At 39.3% G+C, this 6,606-nt stretch overlaps 1 non-coding gene across 1 annotated transcript; it reads right to left on the bottom strand.

The window, feature by feature from the left end:
• Window positions 1–6,240: 6,240 nt before the first annotated feature.
• LOC113628466 (U6 spliceosomal RNA) lies at window positions 6,241–6,349 on the bottom strand. The gene has a single exon (XR_003436111.1). It is a non-coding gene; the product is annotated as a U6 spliceosomal RNA (small nuclear RNA).
• Window positions 6,350–6,606: the final 257 nt, after the last annotated feature.

Here is a 6,606-nt window from a genome sequence, read left to right on the forward strand (position 1 = left end):
GGAAGAAAATGACAATGACAATAAGACAAAATATAACCCAGGTGTGCAATCCTATGAGGAGCTGTGCCACCTGGGCAGCCTCCTGTTCAGTCTTTCTATGCACAGGTATAGTTTGTGGATCTACCAATATGCTGGGTTAATCTGGGTTCTCTGAGCAGTAGATGCCAAGATGAGATTAATGTGCAAAGATTTCTACAGGGGAAACACCTGCGTGAAAAAAATGAGAAAGAGCCAGGAAGGGATGGAGAGCCACGAGACCACAATGCAACATTGACCCTGAGTGAAGGAGACAAGGAAGGAAGTTTGGATGGAAATGTGCAAGATTGCCATGCCATTCAAGGAAGTTTCAGCAAGGCCACTGGGGAGTCCTTGAGCCAAAGCCAGTTTCCATGTCTGAAAGGAGTTCCGTGTCTTCCAAGTGTGCCCAGCTGTGCTCAGTTGTTGGCTGGGAGCAACCTATGGGAAACGTGACCTTCATGCATACGTGATGATGGATTTCAGAGCATGCAGCTGGACCTCTGGGTCAATTGCACTTCCTGTAGTTGGAAGTTTGCACCATGAATTCCCATGGCCACAACAGTTACTCAATGGAGTATTCATAATAGCAGTATGATCTTCTGTGGAGTTGGAGGGAAACTTGAAGGTCATTGTTCAGCCCTCTTGTTTTGCCCATGACTTGGGTTCATGCGGATGGATGCCTTTCAGTATGGGGCATTATGGGAGGTGGATCTGATTTTCTTAGAAAGTTCCGCTTTTCTGACTCTCATGTTCTTATTCTCATGTTCTTTCTACTGAGCCAATGACACTACCACGGTTGTGGGCTAGATCACAATTCTTAAAAAAGTAAAGTTTATATTTCTGATGATGAAATTGTGCACATTCTAGAAAATTTGGAAAATAAAGAGAAGTAATAAGAAGGAAACATATTACTCATAACTTGCCCAACCAAGCCCCCAAATTCTTAACCTTTTGGTGTATTATTCCCTTACAGTTCTTTTCTATACATTTTTTTAATCTATTGAAGTTCATACTGTAGAAAATTTGTATCTTAGTTTTTTTCATGTGGCATCATGATACAGGCATTTCCCATGCTAAAAAAATTTCGTTAACTTAAATAACTCATTCATCTTTGATTCAGTTATCATGAACTACGTGAGAAAACAAAGGAAAATTTAAGAACATTTAGGTTGAGCATAAACTTTCAAAGAAAAGTTTCTGAAACTTACTGTTTCAGTGTGGGATATTTATCAGGTGTGCAAAATTTACAGTAACCCTTCTAGTTCATTCCTTGAAATATCCTTTCTCTGGCTTTTAAAGAAAAAAATTAGACCGACTTTGTAAACTTCAGAATGCTATGTTTTGATGAGAAGGACATTTTTCCTGTTCTCTACTATTTTGAGGTATTTGTATCCACCTATCCATGGTTTGGAATTTTTGCTTTATTTTGTTTCATTAGCTTTTTGAAAGTTGAAAATTGGTTTGCATTTTTCAGATTAATTGACCTGGTGTAAGAGAATCCTTCCTAGTGAACAGAACCCTTACTAGTAATTCTGTGAATTTCAGGAAAGGGTGAGCTCAAAGTGGTTAAAAGTGCAAGCTTTGGAATTAGAGAGATATGGGTGTGGACCTTATCTTGATCCTGGTCGTGCAACTTTGGATAAATTCTTTAATCTCTGTGAGCTTCTGTTTAACGATCTATGAAATGGAAATAATAAAATATATCTCACTTGGTTTCTGTAAAGATCACAAGGATGTAATGCAAGGAAAATCCTTCACACGGATCTTGTATGCAGATGAGTACTGAATAAAATCACCACTACTATTGTCTTAGGCTTTAGTTTGTAAATGTTTTATTTATTATTAATTTTTAGTCTATCAATGGTTTAACCAGAATGGCATATCTCGTTCTTGCAGTAAACCCAGACGTTTCCTTTCCTTGTCAATGACATTGACAGAGTAGTTTTGCCGGGACCTATTTTCCATTTGACAGGCTCATCATCAATCAACTGGCTATGGTTTATTACTGTAAATACACAGAAATTTTTAGAGTAAAACCCTGAGCATTCAGCCTATGACTTATCAATACCTGAATTATTAAGTATTGACCAGTGTCAATACGTGACCAGTGTCTCCTGTAACTGGGGAGCATTTGTTTATAGCTTTGTGTATAAAATAATGTGCCTCAATCTCAAAGTTGGATTACCAGTACAGGTAACAGCAGAAGCTCTAGTTTAACCCACTTCTGGGCTCTAACTCACTTCTTTTCACATATGTAGGAATCCTTTGTGTTCACCAGACTCTGGTGATAGAGTGAGAGGTCCTGTCCCATCCAATTCTGCCTCGGTGTTAGGAGGGCTTGGCCTCTGGGCAGAAGCTGGCCTTAGCCTGTGAGGTTAAAGCATAGTAGTTGGGGTGCACTTCTGCAGTAGCTAGAGTGGCATCTTGTCCTGGCTGTAGTGAGGTGGGTGGCATTCCTTATTGATACATTCAGTGAAAAGTACTTCCATTCATGGCAGAGCTCCATGGCTATACTCGTCTGTTGCTTCATTCATGACTTCCATGTGGCATGAGGTTGGTGCCACAGCTCAAGTGCTGTTGGTAGGTCCTGCCTCTCCTTTTGGTTAGCTGGACTATGTCTTATGGATGGTATTTAAAAAAAAAAATCTCATGCAGATCTGAGAACATTTTTCAGGTGCAAAGAATATGTTTTTATTGGTTGCATACAAAATTCTTGGGTCACAACTTTTCTCCACTCAAAACCCAAAGGACTATGCATCTTTGTCATCTGGTATTGAATGCTGCAGAGTCATTGAAGACCACACTTGTTTTTATTCCATTTTCAATAAACATTTTTCCTGCCTGGGTGCTTATAAGAATTTTTTCTTAATTCACTGGGCTAGAGATTTCAGTAATTTCCTCCAATCCCATAACCCCTTCGTAAAGAACTTAGTCCAGGTGGAGCAGCTCTAATTATGATATGACCCTGTTCTTTGGGGCACAGCTAATTGGGCCACGGGTGACAACTCTCCAAAGCTGGAGTGGTTATAGCTTGACTGTCATTGGTATTGTTGTTTGGCTCACTTGACTATCAGTAATCTTATCCAGAAATTTGTAAGTGGGGAGCAGAGACTGAGTTTGTTACCTGTAGGCCATTAAGCTCAAAGAAAATGCAGACTCCAGTTCTGATGTTTCATTTGAAGGAAGCCATTATGAGCCATGTATAAGCAAATAACTAAGCAGAGAAGTCAGTTTGTAGAGAAATTTGGATGAAGCAGTCATGGAGTAAAAGTGAGATGGGGCTGGAGGGGGAAAGCAGAAGGAGAGCGGGGAGAGAACGATAGTTATTTTTTCCCATTAAGCCCAGCTCTACTTCCATTGGTTGACTTCTATGAGATTCTCCTGCATCCTCCCCACAGCTATGTGGTTAACTGATTTGTAGAGGTTATTGTTCCTGTCAAAGCATTGACTTGAGACATTCTCATAATCCACTTTTTTTTCCCCAGAAGGATATCTATAGTTGTTTTTTTTTTAACATCTTTATTGGGGTATAATTGCTTTACAATGGTGTGTTAGTTTCTGCTTTATAACAAAGTGAATCAGTTATACATATACATATGTTCCCATATGTCTTCCCTCTTGCGTCTCCCTCCCTCCCACCCTCCCTATACCACCCCTCTAGGTGGTCACAAAGCACCGAGCCAATATCCCTGTGCCATGCAGCTGCTTCCCACTAGCTATCTACCTTACTACGTTTGTTAGTGTGTATATGTCCATAACTCTCTCTCGCCCTGTCACAGCTCACCCTTCCCCCCCCCCCATATCCTCAAGTCCATTCTCCAGTAGGTCTGCATCTTTATTCCTGTCTTACCCCTAGGTTCTTCATGACATTTTTTTTTCTTAAATTCCATATATATGTGTTAGCATACGGTATTTGTCTTTTTCTTTCTGACTTACTTCACTCTGTATGACAGACTCTAGGTCTATCCACCTCATTACAGATAGCTCAATTTCGTTTCTTTTTATGGCTGAGTAATATTCCATTGTATATATGTGCCACATCTTCTTTATCCATTCATCCGATGATGGGCACTTAGGTTGTTTCCATCTCTGGGCTATTGTAAATAGAGCTGCAATGAACATTTTAGTACATGACTCTTTTTGAATTTTGGTTTTCTCAGGGTATATGCCCAGTAGTGGGATTGCTGGGTCATATGGTACTTCTATTTGTAGTTTTTTAAGGAACCTCCATACTGTTCTCCATAGTGGCTGAACTAATTCACATTCCCACCAGCAGTGCAAGAGTGTTCCCTTTTCTCCACACCCTCTCCAGCATTTATTGTTTCTAGATTTTTTGATGATGGCCATTCAGACTGGTGTGAGATGATATCTCATTGTAGTTTTGATTTGCATTTCTCTAATGATTAATGATGTTGAGCGTTCTTTCATGTGTTTGTTGGCAGTCTGTATATCTTCTTTGGAGAAATGTCTATTTAGGTCTTCTGCCCATTTTTGGATTGGGTTGTTTGCTTTTTTGTTATTGAGCTGCATGAGCTGCTTGTAAATTTTGGAGATTAATCCTTTGTCAGTTGCTTCATTTGCAAATATTTTCTCCCATTCTGAGGGTTGTCTTTTGGTCTTGTTTATGGTTTCCTTTGCTGTGCAAAAACTTTGAAGTTTCATTAGATCCCATTTGTTTATTTTTGTTTTTATTTCCATTACTCTAGGAGGTGGGTCAGAAAGGATCTTGCTGTGATTTATGTCATAGAGTGTTCTGCCTATGTTTTCCTCTAAGAGTTTGATAGTTTCTGGCCTTACATTTAGGTCTTTAATGCATTTTGAGCTTATTTTTGTGTATGGTGTTAGGGAGTGATCTAATCTCATACTTTTACAGGTCCCTGTCCAGTTTTCCCAGCACCACTTATTGAAGAGGCTGTCCTTTCTCCACTGTACATTCCTGCCACCTTTATCAAAGATAAGGTGTCCACATGTGCGTGGGTTTATCTCTGGGCTTTCTATCCTGTTCCATTGATCTATCTTTCTGTTTTTGTGCCAGTCCCATACTGTCTTGATTACTGTAGCTTTGTAGTATAGTCTGAAGTCAGGGAGCCTGATTCCTCCAGCTCCTTTTTTCGTTCTCAAGATTGCTTTGGCTATTCGGGGTCTTTTGTGTTTCCATACAAATTGTGAAATTTTTTGTTCTAGTTCTGTGAAAAATGCCAGTGGTAGTTTGATAGGGATTGCATTGAATCTATAGATTGCTTTGGGTAGTAGAGTCATTTTCACAATGTTGATTCTTCCAATCCAAGAATGTGGTATATCTCTCCATCTATTTGTATCATCTTTAATTTCTTTCATCAGTGTCTTATAATTTTCTGCATACAGGTCTTTTGTCTCCTTAGGTAGGTTTATTCCTAGATATTTTATTCTTTTTGTTGCAGTGGTAAATGGGAGTGTTTTCTTGATTTCACTTTCAGATTTTTCATCCTTAGTATATAGGAATGCCAGAGATTTCTGTGCATTAATTTTGTATCCTGCTACTTTACCAAATTCATTGATTAGCTCTAGTAGTTTTCTGGTAGCATCTTTAGGATTCTCTATGTATAGTATCATGTCATCTGCAAACAGTGACAGCTTTACTTCTTCCCCGAAGGATATCTAATTGTGGATTTATTTTAAGTGATTTTGGTGGAGGATTCTTTTGATCCACAGGCTTGATTCTTTGCCCTAGCTCAGGGAAATGTGCTTAAGTTATTGCTTCTATCTCAAATATTATGGTTTCTTTCTCAAAAACTACTGTCATTCTTAGGTTGGAACACTGTCACATCTGTCATTTATCTCTTTCTTTTCAACTTGACTCTGCATTCTCTGAGATTAATTTCCTTCATTTACTATATTATTTTTTGAGATGTTCTTTCTGAAACAATTCCCTTTCTCTTGTTCTACTGACTTTCCAGGCTTCTTTTGCCTTTTCCTTGTTTTCTATTCTAGAACAATAGCTATAGAGAGTGAAGATTGCTCTTGGCTACATTTACTGTCCACTCAAATGCTGGTTTTGGCACATCCTGAGGTTTACAGCCAAAGGACTGCTTAGTGTGTATAACTCCCAGCTCAGTTTCCAGGGTCGAGGAGACATCTATTCATTTATTAGTTTATACACACACACACACACACACACACACACACATATATATTAGATAGATAGATAGATATAGGGAGAGAGAGAGGTGAAATTCACACAGCATAAACTTTTAAAGTATGTGTCAGGAATTTACGTGTCATCCTTGCACAGGGACTTTGCTAGTTTTCTCTGTATTGTTCAAATTTTGAACTGAGCATGGCACACACTTGCTGTGATTCTGATGAGCTGAGGGGAAGTTATTTCCTACTCTACTCACTGCCCCATCCTCTGAAAAACTAACCCAGGGGAGATTGTGCACTGCAGCACCTTCCTTGCATTCACTGTGATCTGTAGGAGGACCACGTCTTCTCCCCACTTTCTGGGAATTCTGTCTGATATCTGAATGGACAGGAAGATTGGGAGGCTATAAGTTAGGGAGAAAATAGGGAGGAATAAAGGGCGATGGGAGAATTTATGACAGCTCACTG

This window comes from Aethalodelphis obliquidens, unplaced genomic scaffold (assembly GCF_003676395.1).
Source record: "Aethalodelphis obliquidens isolate GAN/ISIS:26980383/991018 unplaced genomic scaffold, ASM367639v1 scaffold23, whole genome shotgun sequence".
NCBI lineage: Eukaryota > Metazoa > Chordata > Mammalia > Artiodactyla > Delphinidae > Aethalodelphis > Aethalodelphis obliquidens.